Here is a 21,396-nt window from a genome sequence, read left to right as displayed (position 1 = left end):
TTTAGGGCTGGGGATCAAACCCAGTGCTTCAGGAGTTCTAAGTTAAGTGTTCTACCACAAAGCTACATCCCCAGCCCAAAACAACTTTGATTCACTTTCCTAGCTTTTTTTTTTTTTTCCTTCCGTGGTGGTGGGAACAGGGAGGGTTTAACTCAGAATCTCACAATTGATAGGCAGGTGCTTTACCACTTGAGCCCTCAAAACTTTCAATTTTATCTGTACCTTTTCTCCTTCCTCAGTATGAAGGATTGAATCCAGTGCCTTGAGCATGCTGTCACCAAACTACATTCCCATCTCCTTTTGAAATTTTAGTGCTGGTACTATGGCTTGAACTCAGGGACTTGTTACTCTCATTCTCTCTCAGCTTTTTTTTTTTTTTTTTTCTTACTCATGGTTGCTGCTGCTCTATCATCTGAGCCACATCCCCAGTCCTTTGTATTTTAGGGGTACTATGAAAAACTCCACAGTGCTCAACTTTTAATGTGTTACTTAAAATAGATAGGATGCCCTCATTGATTTTGGCAGATGAAAGAAAATTACCACAAGAGCCTCTGTGTGACCAGGGATTTACAGTTTGCCATGTGTTTATCTTTTCTCCTCTACCACAGTATAAATTCCCATCCCTGTTCATTTAGTTTGTTCCCAGTAGGTTACAATCTCCCAATTACACTTTGTTTCCTTTGGGTCATGAATGAGTATCATGAATCATAAGTTATCCAACTTTGTAGTTAGATACTATGGTTTTTATAATAGTCATAACCAGCATTTGAATGTACACTATCAGCCAGGTTCTGTGCAAAGTAATTTATGGTACAGTCTATGCATTGTCTTACTTCATCCACACAATTACTCTGGTAGCCATGGTTTGGGTATATAGAAACTGAAACCCAGAAGTTAAAGCAATCAGGGTCCGGGAGGCAGTGATCTAAAGCCCAAGGAGTCTGGTCTCACAGCAATTCTTTAGCCTCTTTAGCAACTGTGTAGCATGAAACTCTCAAACACAATCAAAGCTCAAGGGTTTCCACACTAAAATACTAGTGACCTTAGAAAAGCTCAAAATCAGAGCTGAGTTCTGGTGGCTCACGCCTATAATCCTGGCTACTCAGATGCTGAGATCTGAGGATCATGGTTCAAAGTTAGCCTGGGCAGGAAATTCCATGAGACTCTTATCTCCAATTAACCACCAGAAAACCAAAATGGCGCTATGGCTTAAGTGGTAGAGCACTCCCCTTAAACTCAGGGATAGCACCCAGGCCCAGAGCTCAAGCCCCATGACAGACAAAAAAAAAAAGCTCAAAATCTAAGTCATCGGCTGATGCAATTAAAAGGTCAAAGATCAAGTCAATTGTTCACTGGTTGGCAGTCACTCATAACAGAAGATGAGCTAGTAAGAAGGAATTATTTTATTTGGAAGAACTGACTTGTCCGTCTTGTTAGGCTGTTAAAAGGAACTTGGGAAAATACATACTAAACTATTAACAGGAAAATAAGTTTAAGTATTTTAAAAATAGCATAGATTGCTCTTATAAAAAGATAACTTATTTTAATGACCTTTAAACTTAATTAAAGGGCTGAGATGTGGCTCTGTGGCCTCCTGCTCTCTCAGTTTAGTTCTCCTAAATTAGGAACTTCCACTTATAGCTTCTGAATACACCATGCTGTTTTAAGCCTCTTCACATTCATGTTCCTTCAGCCTTGACTGTAACTATTTACTACTCAACCTTGTCAAAATTACTATTCATCCAACAAAACCCTATATTATAGACAATATAACAAAGCCTTGCTCTTACTCCCAAGGAGGAGGGGGGGTAAATCTAATCTCTGTTCTTAGACAGTTAATATAAGGACTTAGATTTAAAGAGCTCTTATTATAAACCAGCATAATGCTAAGAATTTCATTTGAAATATCTTACTGAATTTTGTCTGTGATTTTTTTTTTTTGCCAGTTCTGGGGTTTAAACTCACTGTCCCTGAGCTTCTCTGTGCTCAAGGTTAGCACTCTTCTGCTTGAGCTACAGCACCACTTCCAGCTTTTTCTGTTTATGTGGTACTGTGGAATCAAACCCAGGGCTTCATGCATGCTAGGCAAGCACTCTACCACTAAGCCACATTCCCAGCCCTTGTTTTGTTTTTTGACATAATGTCTCACCACATAGTCCAGAGCTGGCCTCAAACTCCCAGTCTTTATGCCTCAGCCTCTTGAGTGACTATAGGTAAATCTAGCTCTAGTCTTTTTACAGACAAGAAAACTGTCCAGATTCAAGATCTATTTATTAAAGATGTATGTATTTATTTATTTGTGTCTATCCTGGGGCTTGAATTCAGGTCCTAGGCACTATCCCTAAGCTTCTTTTTGCTCAAGGCTAGCAATCTACCACTTGAACCACAGCACTTATGGTTTTTTCTGCATAGTTTATTGGAGATAAGAGTTTCAAGGATTTTTCTGCCTGGGCTGGCTTCAAGCCGTGATCCTCAGATCTTAGCCTCCTAAGCAACTAGGATTACAGTCATGAGCCACTAGCATCCAACCAACCCCAAATTTTTTATTCCAGACCCTGAGTCTTGAACTATTCCTTTTCATCTCCCCTATCCTAAATCCATACTGGAATAGCATGCGCCCTGGTCCCTACCACATCTCCAGTTCTGTAAAAAGCAGGGATGATATCTCATCATTCTCCTTGGCTGCCACCAAGCATAATATATAATACGGTTGCAGATTTGAATGAAGACTTGTGATGACCTAACATAAAAAAATGAAAATTAGCCATCATTTTAATTCCTATCCCCAGACGCTAATTCTTTTTAACAATTAGAAACATCTCTAAAAATTTACTACTAAATACTATCTGTTCATCCTAACTACAGTGTACTACAGTAAACCAGGGTTCCTAGCAACAAGTATGTAAGGACAACATTCTTTTCCCATCCTAAAGTCAAGACAGTCCACACTAAGGCTGCTCCAGAATACCAGTTCCTCAAGATCTGGGGTTGTGCCTCAAGTACACTTTAGGTGATGTTTTAAAAATCAAATGACCCAAAAGTCTTATATACATTTGTATATAAAATTGAGTGCTGAGGGTGTAAACTCAGAGGTAGAGTGAAAGAAAGAAAGAAAGAAAGAACAAACACAGGTACTGGCAGCTTATGCCTGTAATCCTAGCTACACAGTATGCTAAGATTTGAGGATCTCAGTTCCAAGCCAGCCCAGCAGACAAATCTGAGAGACTCTTATCTCCAATTAAACAAAGAGCCAGAAGTGAAGCTATGGTTCAAATGATAGAGCACCAGCCTTGAGCTGAAAAAGCAAAACAAGAGGACAGGGCCCATGGGTGCCTATGGCTCGTGCCTATAATCCTAGCTACTCAGGAAGCTGAGATCTGAGGATCACAGTTCAAAGCCAGCCCAGGCAGACACAGGTGGCTTACACCTATAATCCTAGCTACCTGGGAAGCTGAGATCTGGGGATCTTGATTCAAAGTCAAGAAAGTCCATGAAACTCATTTCTCCAATTAGCCACCAAATAACCAGAAACAGAGGTGTGGCTCAAAGTGGTAAAGCAGTAGCCTTGAGCACAAAAGCTCAGAAACAGTGCCTAAGCCCCTGGGTTCAAGCTCCAGGACTGGCAGAGAGAGAGAGAGAGAGCCCACATAGGCCCTGAGTTCAAGCCCCAGTAGTGGCACATAAAAATAAAAAAGATAGGAAGAAAGAAGGCAACAAGAAAAGGGGGGAAGAAGAAAGGAAGAGTGGTGACTCAGACAATCAAAAAATCCTCAAAATCCACTTCTGCATATAAGCAGCCTATACTTTTTTTCACCCAAAATACCAAATAAGGATATGGTGTCCCAGTTTATAAGGCAGCAACTCCCCTAGGGCAAAGGGCAAATGCATCGATTGACATTGAATAAATTAGCCAGGAACTGCCAGGCATGTGTCTGACACATAGGTAGGCACTCAAACATTTGTAAAAGCTTTCCCTCCAGCATTGTGTGTGTGTGTGTATTTGTGTACATTTCTGGAAATGGAATCCAAAGCCTTAGGCATGCTAGGCAAAGGTTCTATCACTGGGCTACATCTCCAGCCCCTCAAGGCCTTGATAAGTAGGCATTCCTCCTTTACACACCCAATAACCTACCAAAATGTTTTTCCTGTGTTATGTCTTCACACCTTCTCATTCCATGTCCTTGACACCATCAAATTCGAATTCTACCCATTATTTAGGACCCAATTCAGAGCTCTCCTTTCCCAACAAGACTACCTAAACAATTTCAAGCTTTACAATCTCTCCTTCCTCTTAAGACCTACAGTGTTTAGCATCTCACTGTCTGATAGAACTTTCTACAATAATGGAAATGTTCTATGTACCATATTTATGTTCTTTTAAATATAATAGCCACCTTGTTGAGTAGGGAAATGTCTTATCTAGCTGATCAAACTGCTGCATGAATGACATTTAAAGCATTTATCAAATTGCTCTATTTACATAGACTACAAATTCAAAGATCAAAACACATCTGATGCTTCAGAGCAACTTTCACAAATTGGAAGGGTTATTTATTGATTTGTACACCAGCTCTCAGAAAACTTCAGTTAAAAAGCTCCTGCGTTCAGGCATCTGATGTGATCTGATATTCTTCATTACCTCAGTCTCATCTCATATCTGAATGTCGACACATTAGAGGCAGGAAGGAAAAAACAACTTCTTGAGACTGAAATGACCACTAGGTGGTCAAGCCACAAGGTGCTTTATTTTTATTTATTTTTATTTTTTCTGCAGGTCATGGGGCTTGAACTCTGGGTCTGAGCACTGTCCCTCAGCTCTTCAGCTCAAGGCTAGCACTTTACCACTTGAGCCATAGTGCCACTTCTGGCTTTTTCTGTCTATGTGATACTGAGGAATTGAACCCAGGGCTCCATGCATGTGAGGCAAGCACTCTACCACTAAGCCACATTCCCAGCCCCCAATTTTTTAAAAATAATTCCAGATTTCCTTCCCTGTTCAGTATCCAAATGACTGGACAAAAACTCTACTAGTGCTGTCTGGCATATGCAATAAGGAAATAAATGGATTGCCTCAAAGAACATAGTTAATACAAAAAGCCCTGAGCTCAAACCCCAGTACCACCAGAAAAAGAATTCTTTTTCAAGAAAAATAAAATAGCAAATTATCTGAATCAGGACATAATACAGTCTAACTCCATACATGTAAGGTGGAGATGATTTACTGCTTTGATTTAGTCAAACCAATGCCTTATCTATCAGCAGTCAGCTCAAATCCTTGAGATATCAAAACCAGCAAACACACACCACACGCATTTTTACTAAGAAAAAATGACTAACCACTAGTTGTGTTAAAACACATATACCAACTGATAGAAGAGTAATGTGTACTAAACATGAAAAAACAACTTGGGTGACAGCTGTTGCTAATTTAAGAACACCCTCACCCACTACCAACAGGTAAAGTTTGCCTACCGAGCTCAGCCAAGGCCAGCCCGTCTTTGTTTCCCTCTCTTCTGCATTTACCCAAGTTCTTGGCTCTGAGACAGAAAACTCCCACTCTTGATTGGTTCATTCTGTCCTATGCAATTAAGCAACACCACAATCCAGTAAACGCAATGGCTTAATTCTTTATCATCCAGTCGACTTTACTAGGTATTTATAAAAGGACAATGTCAAAGAGGAAAGAGATTTGTCACACTCTACAGCTGGTTTGACCAGGGATTTATCGTATCATATATATATATATATATATATATATATATCACATCCACACGGTGGAGAGAAGCACATCTTAACCTAAAATAAGGTGGAAGAGAATTTAGAAAGAGTCCAAGTTTGTCAATTTCCCTACAGGAAACTTGATTCTTAGGCGGGCTTCGTACCCACCACCAGCCAGCCAGGGAGGCTGTAAGGGGGACAGACACCTCTTGCCACCTCTGGAGGGGCACAGCTGGCACAGCTGAAGGAACAGAAGTAGGGCCTGGGTGCAGAGAGTAGCTCAGTCCGGAGCCCCTGGGCCCGTCGCCGGGGTGGGGAGAAAGGAGGAGGCTCTTTCCAACCACCACCCCCACTTGGAGATCGCAGGCGTGACTGACAATCGCCCCCCCTCCGACCCAACGTCCCCAGAGGGCCGGAAGTCGGGTGGCTGTCCCCTCACTCCTGCCACCCTCAGACTCGCATGTCCGCGTCCGAGGTCGTACCCCATGAGCTCCCAATCGCTCTCCCTCCGCAACTCCCAAGATCGAAACTTCCAGCGTCCCTTTCCCTTCCGAGGCCCTTTCCTGTCATCGCCGGGAACCGTCCCTTTAGGAAGGACCCTCTGTATCCTCCCCGCCCCCCTAAAGTGTCCATTCACAACTCCCTCCGACGCCCCCTCCCAAAAGCTCCGGCCCCCGCCGCGCCTCCCCGGGTCCCCAGGCCCGGCGAGTGGTCCGGGTGGGGGGAAGCGGCCCCACCCTTCGCCCCCTTCACCTGTTTCTCCGGCTGAGGCCGGACAGGCCGGGCTGCGCTTGCGCCGGGTGCGGACCGTGGGGCTCTCTCAGGCTGCCGGGCCTTTTCCGAAACCGACGCGGAAAGAGACAGCGCCGAGCAAGGGGTGCCCGTCAGGGGATCCGGCTGGGGCTCGTTCCCTCCGCCGCGACGTCGGAACCCCAGGCTCCCCCCCTCCCAGTCTGCTCCTTTGCAGCTCCGGAAACCGCTGAATTACAGCCCCTCTAGCCAATCCCCACCCAGACCCTGCTTGGTCAAGACACGCCCTCATACATAATTCATGAGGCTGACGGCGTGCTTGGCCACCCAGAGGCCCCAGTGTATCTGCTGTACCTACAAAGCCCCACCCACTGACCAATGAGGAGAGGTTGTAAAAGAAGAGGCGGAGTCTAAGGAAGACTAGGGACAGCCCCTTGTTCTGGCTGTTCCAAGAGCTTGGTGCTCCTCCCACCGTAGTAAAAAGGAAAGAGCGGGGGCCTAGGCTACACATGCCCGGAGGGAGGGAAAGAAGATGCCCGGAATATCCTGCTGAAAACTCAGCTGAGTTCCTGGCAGTGCGTGACGTCAAGACACTTTAAATGCCCAGATACAGCTCCCTCCAGCCCGCTCTCCCTTTTCCCGGCCCTTGGCACCACGTGGGGGCGAGGTTGTGAGCCTCTTACCACGTGGGAATCAACCATTTAGGCAGTCCCCTGGTGTTACCAGATCTCAAGGGCCCAACTCTTGAGTTGGGGGACTTTGGGGAAGACAACAAAAAGAGAATACGGGCGACTCCTGCCTGCTTTGAACTTCAGTTTCCGCGTGAGTCCGGACATACACACCCGGAAACATGACGTGGAAATAGAGTAATTACTAGATTGCGTGGGGAGAAGACAGCTAGTGGATGTAACCTGGTCCTATAGTGGCTGTAACCCAGTCCTCCATTCCATGGCTTCAGGCATCAAACCCCAACAGTCAGCCCATTGGTCAGTACCCCAAAATGCAGAGACTGTATATACATATGCACAGTGTTGACATTTCCAGGTATCTATCTGAATTGAAGTGCTTGAAATTAATCTTTTCTTTTCCACCTTGTGCCACAGTACCACATAAAAAGAAAAGGCTGGAAATGGCACTATGGCTCAAGTGGTAAAGTGCTAGCCTTGAGCAAAAAAAAAAGCAACCCAGGGACAGTTCCCAGGCCCTGAGTTCAAGCCCTAGGACTTGCAAAAAAAAAAAGGAAGAATTGGAAGCAGGGGGTGAGAAAGATTTACATTTGCGTAGTTAAAATAGTCTCAGGTCACAGGCAAGGCCTGGCTCACCAGTAATTCAATTTTCATCTCTGGAGATTTGACTGGTGGTCCATAGCTTTTGGCTGTTCTCTTCAAGATGATAGGAAGATGGCATTGCCTATCTGAGGAGTTTGCCTTTTCACCAGATGCTAACATGCTTATCAGTAAATCCTATTCTTTCTGGAGCTCAGGGTGATTGTAAAATGACTGACTGCAGCCGGGAATGGCTCAGGTCAGAGCCCAGATACAAAGTGGGGAGGGAGGGCTGGGAAGCTGGCTCAGTGGTAGAGCGCATGAGGCCCTGAGTTCGATTCCTCAGCACCACATAAGCAGGGGGAAAAAAGCCCGAAGTGGTGCTGTGGCTCACAAGTGGTAGAGCGCTAGCCTTGAGCTGAATTGCTGAGGGACAGAGTTCAGGCCCCACGACCGGGCCCCCCCCCCCAAAAAAAAGAAAAAAACAAAGTGGGGAGGGAAGACTGGGTATCTAGCTTCTAGTTAATTCACAGGCCCAGCAAAAACAGCTTTTTTTCTTTGAAGTCCAAAACTGGGACTTGAACGCAGTACCTGCCACTTTCAGTCATTTGCTAACCTTCTACCCACTGAGCCATGCCTCCAACCCCAACAGTACCGTTGTGTTTTTTTTGTTGTTGTTTTTTGGTTGGTCATGGGGCCTGAACTGTGGGCCTTGGTGCTGTCCCTCAGCTCCTCAGCTCAAGGCTAGCACTCTCTCACTGGAGCCACAGTACCACTTCTGGCTTCTTCTGCAGTGCTTGAAGAATCGAACCCAGCACCTCATGCATGCAAGGCAAGCACTCTACCACTGAGCCACCTTCCCAGCCTGAAAGTAGCTTTTAAGTTGCCTCTTACAGTAGCACCTCATATCCATATGTAATGCTGGTTGTATTAAAAATAGAACCCAGAATCTTGGAAATAGAACCCGGGACACTCTACCACTGAACTATATCCTTAGGCACCACTCCTTCTCCAAGTGTGAGGTGAGGCTCTCTATAGAGTAAATAATAGAATCACTGACAGTAGGCTTGAGTTTCCTGATTCTTGGGAGAAGCAGACCAAGGTAGAAACTGTTACATGTATCTGTAGAGTCTGTGTATGTATTTATCTCTATCTTCACTGTAGAACAGATAGCCCATCTGACCTGAACTCTTTTAGCTAAGATATCCCAGGCAATTGACTGGTTTCCTGATAACATATTGTCAAATATGTGCCCAATGACTTACTGCTGGATATTGTTGTTTGTGTTTTTGTTATTGTCTTGCTTTTGTTTTGTTAGTGTTGTGTGTGTGTGTGTGTGTGTGTGAGTCCTGAGGCTTGAACTCATAAAAGCCTGTGCTTTTGTGCTCAAGGCTAGTGCTCTATCACTTAAGCCACAGCTCCACTTGCAGTTTTTTGGTGGTTAATTGGAGATAAGAGTCTCATGGCTGAGCACCTGTGGCTCATGCTTATAATCCTAGCTACTCAGGAGGTTGAGATCTGAGGATCACAGTTCAAAACCAGCTTTGGCAGGAACATCCATGAGACTCTTATCTCCAATTAACCACCAGTTGGAAGTGGCATTGTTGTTCAAGTGGTAGAGTAATAGCCTTGAGCTGAAGAGCTGAGGGACAGCATCCAGACCAAATTCAAGACCCATGACTGACAAAAAAAAAAAAAAAGTCTCATGGACTTTACTACCCAGGCTGGCTTCAAACCATGAACCCTAGATCTCAACTCCTGAGTAGCTAGGATTACATATGTGAACCACCAGCTCCCGCCTTCTCATGTCTTCCTTTTAAGACAGAGTAGAACTCTAGCTCACTGGCCTTACAATTCTCCTGAATGTTAGGATTACAGGCTTGAGCCACCATGCCTGCCTGGCTCACTGCTTCTCTTCTTTCTTACACAATCATGTGCAGCACATAAAGAGAGAACATATTGATCTACTGACAGAAAACTAAGGTCAAGGGTGTCTGTGGCTCATGTTTGTTATCAGGATTCAGGTTCAAGGCCAATATAAGCAGAAAAGTCCATCAGATTCCATCTCAAGGGAAAGAAGCTGAGTGTGATGGCATTTGCCTGTCTTCCCAGCTACAATGAGAAGTATATAATGGGTGGATCGGGATGAGTTGCCTCTGCAGGCAGGAAGTAAGACTCTATTCCCAAAAATAACCAACAAATGAACAGGGTTGGGTGTGTAGCTCATTGAAAAAGCACCTGCATAGCAAGCATAAAGCCCTAAGTTCAAACATAGGACTACTGAAAAAAGAAAACTAAGGTGAACCTGGAAGCTGAGTAAGTTAGTGTGTGCTTATAATCCCAGACACTGACCACACACCCAAAAGAGCTCATCCTCAAGGCTGGGAATGTGGCTTAGTGGTAGAGTGCTTGCCTAGCATGCATGAAATCCTAGGTTCCATTTCTTAGCACCATTAAACAGAAGAGACCAGAAGTGGTAGTGTGGTTCAAGTGGTAGAGTACTAGCCTTGAGCAAAAGAAACTCAGGGATAGTGCCCAGACTCTGAGTTCAAGCCCCCAGACTGGCAAAAATAAATAAATAAATAAAAGTAATAAGATAAAATAAATAACAATTCCAGGCACTGGAGTGGTTGAAGCAGAACAATTTGAAGTTCAAGGCCAAACCTGAGTGACTTAGAAAGACCCTATCTCAACATAAAAATGAGAGAAACTTCAGACCAATTAATTGTACAATATCTAGACCACAGAGGTATCCTAAGGGGGCTCAGAATCAGGATTTTGGATTCTACCACCCAGCTTTATCCATCCACTCAAACCCTGCCTTCCTACTCTGACTGCTAGGAGTTGGCCTTCCTTTCCCTTCCAACATCCCTACTGTGCACATACCTCACATACCTTTATACACCCTTCTTTGGGGAAATGCTATAGTTTCTCTCACTTCCGCCAAAGCTTTGTTGGCCCAACATCTCTCTTCACTCTATCCTTCCCCTTGTTGCCTTGGATCAGCCTAAAACTTCAATATTCAATCATATCACCGTCTGCTTTAAAAAGCTCTGCTAAGGCTGGGAATGTGGCTTAGTGGTATAGTGCTTACATACAGGAAGCCCTGGGTTTGAATCCTCAGTACCCCATAAACAGTAAAAGATTGGAAGTGACTCAAGTGGTAGAGTAATAGTCTTGAGCAAAAAGAAGCTCAGGGACCTTGCCCAGGCTCTGAGTTTAAGCCCCAGGACTGAGGAAAAATAAAAGGCTCTGATAGGGCTAGGCACTGATAGTTCATGTCTGTAATCCTAACTACTCAAGAGGCTGAGATATGAGGATAGCAATTCAAAACCAGCCTGGAGACTCTACCATTTGAGCCTACCACCAGCTTTCTGGTGGTTAATTGGAGATAAGTGTCTCACAGATGTTCCTGCACAGGCTGGCATTGAACCTTGATGCTTAGATTTCAGCCTCCTGAGTAGCTAGATTACAGGCATGAGCCAATGGCTCATGCAAGACTCTAATCTCCAGTTAACCACCAAAAAGCAGATGTATGGCTGTGGCTCAAGTGGTAGAATGCTAGCCCTGGGCAAAGAAGCTCAAGGACAGCATCCAGGCCCTGAGTTCAAGCCCAAGGACTCCCACTCTCCCCCCCACCCTCAACCCCCGCAAAACGAAGAAACAAACCCACAAACATTCCTATTCCCTAATATCTACAGATAAAATCTAAGTTAAAAGAAAAAAAAAACTGACTATCCAACACCATGCCAGACGGATGATAAGAGTTCAATCAAGGTGGCTCAGTGGTAGAGTGCTTGCCTTGCATGCATGAGGCCCTGGGTTCGATTCCTCAGCACCACATAAGCAAAAAGAAAAAAGAAAAGCCGGAAGTGGCGCTGTGGCTCAAGTGGCAGAGTGCTAGCCTTGAGCTGAAGAGCTGAGGGACAGCGCCCAGGCCCAGAGTTCAGGCCCCATGACCGGACCCAAAAAAAAAAAAAAAGAGTTCAATCAAGCCGGGTACCCTCAGCTCATGCCTGTAATCCTAGTTACTCAGGAGGCTGAGATCTGAGGATCGTGGTTCAAAGTCAGCCCGGCAGGAAAGTCCGTGAAACTCTTATCTCCAATAAACCACCAGAAAACTGGAAATGGCACTGTAGCTCAAGTGGTAGAGCACTTGCCTTGAGCTGAAGAGCTGAGGGACAGCGCCCAGGCCACACGACCAACAACAACAACAAAAAAAGAGTTCAATCATTGTTATAGTACCCCTTCCCATTTATTCTGACAGGCACAATCCTACAAATTCTGACCTGAACTCTGCCTTGCCAACCTCATCTTATACCCTCAGCTCCCACACTGAATTTATCGCCTGCCTCCAAACACGTTAGTACCTTCTATAACTTTGTGCCTTTAAGGGTATTCTTCCCTTCACCTAGATTGTCTTCCTTTCCACACTCCCTGCTGGAAAAGTCCTGTTCATTTCCCAAAGCTCTGTTCCCATATTACCTCCTCTGGGATTTCCAGGATTCTTCCTGGCAAAGGTAATCTCTTCTTCTGCTAGAGTCATTCAGCAGGTTGTTTATTCATCCAGAATAACATTCATTACCTTGAACTATAATGTGTCCATTTATTAGCCTACTCCCTGATACATAAAATTAATATTAATAATTAACACTTAAGCAATAGCCATGTTCCAGGAAGTATATGCATTTTATATGAATTATTTCAAGTTGATCTCACCAGAAGCCAATGAAGTGAGTATTATGATTCTCACTTTATGACTTAGGAAATCAAGCCTTAGGAAGTAAAGGACTAGCCAAGCAGGGTAGCACATGTCTATAATTTCAGCATTTGAGAGGCTGAGGCAGGAGGCTCAGGAGGCTACCCTGGGCTATATACCAAATGAAGGATCTGCCTCTCCCCCTCTTGGCCCAATTTTTTTATGAATCTGAAGATGGAATATGAAGGATTGAATCCTACCTTATTCCCCAGGGTCAAGCAAAGCACCAGGTGTGTGTGCACGTGCTTGTCCACAGGCAGGTCATCCTGACCTTGGCCTCAGGAGACACTAGCCCCCACACCAGCTTCCACTGTGGGCCTGGCCAAGGACATCATCTTTGATCCCAAGGAGACCAGACCCCATTTTTTTATGCTCTGCTTCCTTGTTAAGCCCTACATAAACCCACCCCAAAATCTAGTCCCTTGCACAACCTCAGTGGGAAGGTCTGCGCCCCTCAAACAGTCCTCACCTGCTGACAATTGAGTCCAGCCTATTCCTTTTCTGCTCTCTATTTTCCCAACACCAAGTATGAGGTGAATTGAAAAAGAGAGAGAGAGACAGAGGGGGAGAGAGAGAGAGAGAGAAAGGAAGGAAGGAAGGAAGGAAGGAAGGAAGGAAGGAAGGAAGGAAGGAAGGAAGGAAGGAAGAGAAAAGGAAGGAAATGAGAGACAGGTCCAGAACTGGTTCCACAACTAGAAACAGGAGTGAACTGAAAATAGAATCAAGCCATTGGGTTCCCACGGCTCCAACCTCTAACCCCAACTACTTGGGAGACTGAGATCTGAGGATCACAGTTCAAAGCCAGCCTGGATAGTAAAGTCCATCAGACTCTTATCTCCAGTTAATCACCAGAAAACCAGAAGTGGTACTGTGGCTCAAAGTAGTAGAGCATTAGCCTTGAGCAAAACAGCTCAGGCCCAGGCCCTGAATTCAAGCCCCAGAACCGACCAAAAAAAAAATAGGCAGAGGCAAGAACTGCCCAACTCACTAGCCTCTCTGAGGGGAAGTCTATTCGGTCTATTCACTGTGAATTCCTTGGCTCTTCTAGCTACAAAAACACCACTCAGACATCATCATAGGAGCATGATTAAGATTTCCTCCGGCCTGAAAAACAGTCCTCTCAACTCAAAATTTTCAAGTCTAAGGTTTTTTCCAACATTGCTTAACCACCATTCATATCCTGTCATTCAGTTCCTGTAGTAGCTTCCCATGGGCCTTCAGATAAAAGAGTTCTTTATCCCACCCCTGCCAGGCCCTGCCCACTGCCATCTTCCCTGCTACAACTGAATTCCAGCCAGTCTACTTCCCAGCTCAGGGCCTTTGCATACGCTGTTTCTCTCTGATCTCTGGCTTTGGTGTAACTAGTTCCTTTTTACTCTACCTGTTTTACTGCTAGAGACTAAGTCTAGCCACAACTATCTAAAGTTACTCCCACTCTGTTAATCACTTCCCCTATATCCTATTTCCTGTGAACTCATTGTAATTCTGATTTTATTTATCTGTGGATAGGGTCTCTTGTCTACCCCTTCCCCATCCTGTTATTTCCAGAAAGATGTATAGACTATGTGTTTAGTAAATAGTAAATAATTAGATGAAGCCCGGCTCCACTGGCTCACACCTGTAATCCTAGCTACTCAGGAGGCTGAGAACTAAGGATCACGGTTCAATGCCAGCCTGGGCAGGAACTTCCACGAGACTCTTATCTCCAATTAACCACCTGAAAGCTGGAAGTGGCACTGTGGCTCAAGTGGTTGCCTTGAGCTGAAGAGCTTAGGGACAGCGCCAAGGCCCAGAGTTCAAGCTCCACAACTGACAAAAAAATATAATAATAATAATAATATGAGCTCCTGGTCCCTTTCTGGCAGCTTTTTCAATTCTCTCCTCCTCCTAGCTTTCTCCTCTTGTTCCTTCCCTTCTGTCTTTGAAGATACTTCCTCTCACTTGTCTTTCCCTCCCCCGTCCCCTTTGGTAGTACTGGGGTTTGAACTCTGTGCTTACAGGGCAGGCACACTACCATTTGAAACACACTACAATCCCTCTCTCCTGTCTTTTTTTTTCTTCCTGTTTTGAGGCTTGAACTCAGCCTTGTATACTCAGTTTTCTTGCTCATTGCTGGCACTCTACCACTTGAGCCACACCTCCAGCTTGACTCTTTGCTGGTTAATTAGAGATAGAGTCTCACAGACTTTTCTGCTTGGGCTAGCTTTTTATTATAATTTTATGCATACTAAGGCTTGAACTCAGGGCCTCATGCTCTTGCTTAGCTCTTCCACTCAAGGTTGACCCTCTACCATTTGAGCTATACTGCCACTTTGGGCATTTTGCTAGCTGATTGGAGATGAGAGTCTGCTAGGGCTGGCTTTGAACCTTGATCCTTAGATCTCAACCTCTGGAGTAGCTGGCACTATAAACATGAGCCACTGGCCAGGTTCTCTCTGTCTTAGCCCTGCTATTTCCTCATTACTTCTCTCCCATTATTGTCCCCATGTCCTCATGCACTTGCTTTATCCAAGTGACTTCTGCTTTCTCCTGCCAGACAGAAGACTGTCTCCTGCAGGCCACAAAAGAACCTCCTCATCAAGGTTAATGTTCTCAATATATCTAACTTACTTCTTTTTCTTCCCGGAGACAGGTTGTCACCATATAGCTCAAGCTATCCTGGAATTTTCAAAGGTCTTGCTTCATCTTCCTGAGTGCTGACCGAGCCCTGCTGTCACTGTACTTAGCTTTGCTGAAGAACCTCTGATGCTGTCAATCATTTCTTTTTCTCCTCTGGGACATCCCTTTCTCTCTTGGCTTTGATGGTTAATAGAAGCAGTTGCATTAACTTGACAGTTGAAGCTAGGTGCTGGCGGCTCATGCCTGTAATCCTAGCTACTCAGCTGAGATCTGAGGTTTGCAGCTCCAAGCCAGCCTGGGCAGGAAATTCCATGAGACTCTTATCTCCAATTAACCACCCAAACTGGAAGTGGAGCTGTGGCTCAGAGTGGTAGAGCACTAGTCTTTTTTTTTTTTTTTTTTGGGGTCTGGTCCTGGGGCCTGAACTCTGGGCCTAGGCGCTGTCCCTAAACTCTTCAGCTCAAGGCTAGCACTCTACCACTTGAGCCACAGCACCACTTCCGGCTTTTTTCTTTTTGCTTATGTGGTGTTAAGGAATGGAACCCAGGGCCTCAGGCATGCAAGGCAAGCACTCTACCACTGAGCCACCTTCCCAGCCCTAGAGCACTAGTCTTGAGCATAAAAGCTCAGAGACAGGCCCAAGCCCTGAGTTCAAGCCCCATGACTGACTAAACAACAAAAACAAAACACTTAACAATTGAGGGGAGCTAAAGTAAGAGAGACATCCTGGGTTTGAATCCTGATTCTGATACAAGATAAGCTGCATAAACATGGGGCTCCAGGTTCTCAATCTCTCTAAGCCTTGTCACCCTCATTTGGTGGGCTTACATTAAAATTCTTTCCTTGGAAGATATTCTCAAACTCCCTGTGAAGCATGGCAGATAAGAACTAAGAAAGAGTGTTGGCTTCAGCAGCACATATACTAAAATTGGAACAATACAGAGAAGATTAGCATGGCCCCTGTGCAAGGATGACACGCAAATTCGTGAAGCGTTCCATATTTTGGACCCTTTCAAAGGGTAGCTGATTCCCTTCTCCCAACCCTGAATTTCTGGGCACCTGCATATTGCACACTGAAGCCGAAGTAGTATTGCCAGAATTTGCCCAATTCCCGTCTAAAACAAACCAAGACAATGTAATTTAAAAAAAGAAGAAGAAGAAGAAGAACTAGGAAGAAGGTTCTGGGGAACACTGCAACAAGGAATATGGAAGCACCTACCCCAGGGGTTGTGAGAAGAAAAAATGAGACAATTAGCAAAGCTCTTGATTCAATATATGACACAATGTGCTACTCAATAAATACATTAGCTCTGTATTATGTATCTTTTTTTTTTTTTCTGTCATGGGGCTTGAACTCTGGGCCTGGGCGCTGTCCCTCAGCTCTTCAGCTCAAGGCTAGCGCTCTACCACTTGAGCCACAGGGCCATTTCCAGTTTTCTGGAGGTTTATTAGAGATAAGAGTATCGCGGACTTTCCTGCTCAAACTGGCTTTGAACTTTGATCCTCAGCCTCCTGGGTAACTAGGATTACAAGTGTGAGCCATATATCTTTAGCTTATGAAAAATAGTGAAGAAGGGACTTATAGAAAGAACACAGATCAGCCAGGCGCCGGTGGCTCATGCCTGTAATCCTAGCTACTCAGGAGGCTGAGATCTGAGGATCATGGTTCAAAGCCAGCCCAGGCAGGAAAGTCTGTGAGGCTCTTTTTTTTTTTTTTTTTTTTTTTTTGAGTCCAGTTATGGGGCCTGAACTCTGGGCCTGGGCACTGTCCCTCAGCTCTTCTGCACAAGGCTAGCACTCTACCACTTGAGCCACAGCGCCACTTCCGGCATTTTTTTTCTTCGTATGTGGTGCTGAGGAATCAAACCCAGGGCCTCATGCATGCAAGGCAAGCGCTCTACCACTGAGCCACCTTCCTAGCCCTCTGTGAGACTCTTATCTCCAATAAAAACCACTAGAAAACCGGGAGTGGCATTGTGGCTCAAGCGGTAGAGCACTTGCCTTGAGCTGAAGAGTGCAGGGACAGCGTCCAAGCTCAGGGTTCAAGCCCCATGACCGACCAAAAAAAAAGAAAAGAAAAGAAAAGAAAGGACACAGACCCAGGAACTAGGAGCTCGTGCCTGTGATTCTAGCTAATCAGGAGGCTGGGATCTGAGGATCAAGGTTAGAAATCAGCATAGGCTGGAAAGTCCATGACACTTCTATCTTCAATTAATCACTCCAAAAGCAAGAAGTGAAGGGGTGGCTTGAGTGGTAGAGCACCAGCTACCACTAAACCTAAGGGACAGTGTTCAGGCCCTGAGTTCAAGCCCTAGAAGGGTATGTGAGTGTGTTCCCATAATCCCAGCATTCAGGAGGTTGAGGCAGGAGGATCACAAGTTCAAGGCCAGCCTGGGCTACATAATAAAACTCTGTCTCAAAAAAGGAAGAGCTGGGCTGGGAAAGGTGGGAAGAGCTGGGAAGGTGGCTCAGTGGTAGAGTGCTTGCCTTACATGCATGAGGCCCTGGGTTTGATTCCTCAGTACCACATAAGCAGAAAAAGCCAGAAGTAGTGCTATGGCTCAAGTGATAGAGTGCTAGCCTTGAACTGAAGAGCTGAGGGTCAGCATCCAGGCCCAGAGTTCAGGCCTCATGACTGACCAAAAAGAAAGAAGGAAAAAAAGAAAGAGCTGAGCAATGGTGGCTTCATATCTGTAATACTAGCTACTCAGGAGATTGAGATGCAAGGATTGCAGTTGAAAACTAGCCTAGGGAAAGAAAGCCTATGAGACTCTTTCTCCAACAAACAACTGAAAACAGAGCTGTAAGTGGAATTATAGCTCAAGCCATAGAATGATAGCCTTGAGCAAAAAAAAGCTCAGGACTATAGAAAGAGACAGGAAGGAAGGAAGGAAGGAAGGAAGGAAGGAAGGAAGGAAGGAAGGAAGGAAGGAAGGAAGGAAGGAAGGAAGGAAGGAAGGAAGGAAGGAAGGAAGGAAAGAAGGAAGGGAGGAAGGAAGGGAGGGAGGGAAGGAGGGAGGGAGAGAGGGAAGATGTTAGGAAGGAGAGAAAAAAGGAAGGAAGAAAGAAAAAGCAGAGAGAAAGAAAGAAGGGGAGAGAGAAGAGAATGAGAGAGAGGCCGGAGATTGCTCCCAAATTCCAATGAAGAGTTATATAACCACACCTTAGGAAAAACAGTTCCCAGAAGTTTGTGAAACATCCCGCTGCTGAAGTTCTGCCCTTCACATGTCATGACTTGCCTGAAAATACTTATTTCTGTCTGTCAGCTCCTAATTCTAATCCTGACAGAGAGCACTTCATTGGCTCAACAGGACCTTAACTAAGTAGCCATGTTCAGGGGCTGCATTCTTTTCTGTGCCAGTACGGGGGAATTGAACTCAGGGCCTCGTGTTCTTGCTTGGCTTGTTCTCTCAAGGCTGGCACTGTACCACTTGAGCCACACTTGCAGTGTGTGTGTGTGTGTGTGTGTGTGTGTGTGTGTGTGTGTGTGCGTGTGCATGCTGGGGCTTAAACTCAGGACCTGGATACTGTCTCTGAGTTTTTGTAGTCAGGCTAGCCCCCTACCAGGGTGCCACATATTGACTTCCAACTTTTTGCTGGTTAATTGAAGTTAAGAGTCTCATGGACTTTCCTGCCTAAGCTGGCTTCAAACCATGATCCTCAGATAGATCTCAGCCTCCTGAGTAGCTAAATCAACAGATGTCAGCCACCTTTTTGAACATCCTATGTTCTACTCTACTCTCTTTCCTCCTATCATTCTCTGAAAGATGCCTGTTGCCACCTCCTCCTCCACCTCTTCCTTTATCTTCTTACCAGGAACCGTTCTACCACTAAACCATACCCCTGCCTCCTACCCAGATTCTAAATTCTTTTTTTATTCCTCCCTTGGAAAATTCATCTAATTCTACCAATTTAATATACATCTTTCTTCTGATAACTCTTTCATGCCTTGTCTTACCGCGCCCCCCAACCCCCCATCCAACCCCAATCCCGAGTCACTGGGATTACAATCCTGTACCACTATGCCCAGCTAGCATCTGCTGCTTTTAATAGATACTTACTTCTTGGTATTCTGCCTAACTCACTAATCCTTTCCCAGGATTTTCTCCTCCCAACTCACCAATCATACAGCAGAATATGACTCCTTTGGCCACATCTAAGATATGATCCTGTCCTCCTGGCCATAAATAATTAAATCTAGGGCAGATACTAGTGTTAACTGGGTTTAATCAGATCCTCTCTGTGCCAGGAATCTGGAATTGGAAATGGACAGCCTCAGAGCTTGGAAGCTTGGGCGCAGAATTCCACTGGTGTCAGCACTCCATCATCTCCTCCTGCAGAAGTCCCCAGAGATCCCCTAATTCCTACTCTTCTAGACTGTACTCCATGATTCCTTGGAGTCCAAGGAATATCTTGGCAGCCATTCAACAGGAACTTATTTTCCCTTTAAGCTGGCCAATGTCCTTTCTTTTACACAGTCATGAGCTGCAGAGCGATGTTTCAGCCAATGATGGATGACATGTACTGTAGTGGTCCCCTAAGGTTATTACCTCCTAATGATGTTGGAGCCTCTTGCACTGTGTACATTACATTCTGCAATCTCACTGTACTGTGTGTACACTGTCAAAATCCACTAAGGATTTCAAGCAATGCGTGACTGTACTTCTAACTGAATAGCAATGATCAATGCAATAATATGAGTTTTTTTTTTTTTTTAGGATCTAATGGCATGAAAAGCAAGTTCAATGCTTCCTCTGCCCTCCAGCAACATCTACTGAAAATCTACCCATGTTTACAGTAGCAATTTAAAAGGCCCTTTCCTCCTCTCCCTTTTCCCATAATCCCCAAGCAGGACTGATTTCCCCCATTACTGCCTCCCCCCAGCCCCGGACACTGACGTTGAGCCTTGTTTTTCCTCTTACAAGCAGCTCTTTGAGCTATTTTGAACATCTGCCTCTCCCACTAATTGCAAACTCTTTCAAATCATGAGCTGGATTTTGTTGTCTTTTTCATCTCTGGCTCCCAGCACAGTTACAAACAGATCATTTGGAAAAAACAGTGGGTTGTTTTGTCTGCCTGTCTTCCTTTCTCTTTTCTCTTAAGATAAGGCAACATAATTTTCCTCTGCAAATGATGCTTTCTTTCTTTCTTTCTCTCTCTTCCTTTCTTGCTTTCTTTCTTTCTTTCTCTCTCTTTCTTTCTTGCTTTCTTTCTTTCATTTTGCCAGTCCTGGGACTTGAACTCAGGGCCTAGGCACTACCCTGAACTTCTTTTTGCTCCAAGCTAGCACTCTACCACTTGAGCCACAGCACCACTTCCAGCTTTTTCTGTGTATGTGGTACTGAGGAATCAAACCTCAGGCTTCATGCATGCTAGGCAAGCACTCTACCACTAAGCCACATTCCCAAACCACTTTTTTTCTTTTTTTCAAAATACCCTGAGACAGACACTCTCTCTCTCTCTCTCTCCCTCCCTCCTTCCCCCCCCTTTCTCTCTCTCCCCCTCTCTCATCAGTTGGTCATGGGGTTTGAACTCTGGGCCTGGGCGCTGTGCCTGAGCTCTTTAGGTCCAGGTGAGCACTCTACCACTTGAACCACAACGCCACTTCTGGCCAGGAACCTGTAATCCTAGCTACTCAGGAGGCTGAGATCTGAGGATCACAGTTCAAAGCCAGCTTGGGCAGAAAAGTCTGAGAGACTCTTATCTCCAATAAACCACTCAGAAAACCAGAAGTGGTGCAGTGGCTCAAGTGGTAGAGCGCTCACCTTGAGTTGAAGAGCTGAGGGACAGAGTTCAGGCCCAGAGTTCAAGCCCCATGACAGACAAAAAAAAAAAAAAAAAAAAATCTCCTGGACTTGGGCTGGGAAGGTAGCTCAGTGATAGAGTGCTTGCCTTGCATGCATAAGGCCCTGGGTTTGATTCTTCACCACATAAGCAGGAAAATCTGGTAGTCTTTTTTTTTTTTGGGGGGGGGGGGTTGGGTCATGGGGCCTGAACTCTGGGCCTGGGCGCTGTCCCTCAGCTCTTCAGCTCAAGGCTAGTGCTCTACCACTTGAGTCACAGTGCTACTTCTGGCTTTTTTCTTTTTGCTAATGTGGTGCTGAAGAATCGAACCCAGGGCCTCATGCATGCAAGGCAAGCCCTCTACCACTGAGCTACCTTCCCAGTACAATAAGCAGGAAAATCTGAAAGTGGCGCTGTGGCTCAAGTGGTAGAGCACTAACCTTGAGCTGAAGAGCCAAGGGACAGCGTCCAGGCCCAGTGTTCAGGCCCTACACTGACAAA

General features: G+C 45.2%; 1 protein-coding gene and 1 non-coding gene across 6 annotated transcripts in view; one reads left to right on the top strand and one right to left on the bottom strand.

The window, feature by feature from the left end:
* The window catches only part of Stat3 (signal transducer and activator of transcription 3), a 54,701-nt gene extending 48,011 nt beyond the window's left edge, over positions 1 to 6,690 (bottom strand). For 2 of the 5 annotated variants that reach the window (XM_042673856.1, XM_042673855.1), the window contains exon 1: positions 6,472 to 6,689. The gene's annotated coding sequence lies outside the window, so the exon portion shown is untranslated. Of the gene's footprint in view, positions 1 to 6,471 lie in introns of all 5 variants that reach the window. The other 3 variants (XM_042673853.1, XM_042673854.1, XM_042673857.1) reach the window with 2 other exon arrangements.
* Positions 6,691 to 16,009: 9,319 nt separating this feature from the next.
* On the top strand, positions 16,010 to 16,116 carry LOC122103622. Its single transcript, XR_006146795.1, has one exon. It is a non-coding gene; the product is annotated as a U6 spliceosomal RNA (small nuclear RNA).
* The last annotated feature ends 5,280 nt before the right edge of the window (positions 16,117 to 21,396 follow it).

The sequence above is a fragment of the Dipodomys spectabilis genome, unplaced genomic scaffold, assembly GCF_019054845.1.
Source record: "Dipodomys spectabilis isolate Male_0828 unplaced genomic scaffold, ASM1905484v1 ptg000018l, whole genome shotgun sequence".
In the NCBI taxonomy this organism is placed as follows: domain Eukaryota; kingdom Metazoa; phylum Chordata; class Mammalia; order Rodentia; family Heteromyidae; genus Dipodomys; species Dipodomys spectabilis.
Note: the sequence above shows the minus strand (reverse complement) of the source record. Positions and strands in the feature narration are given on the sequence as shown.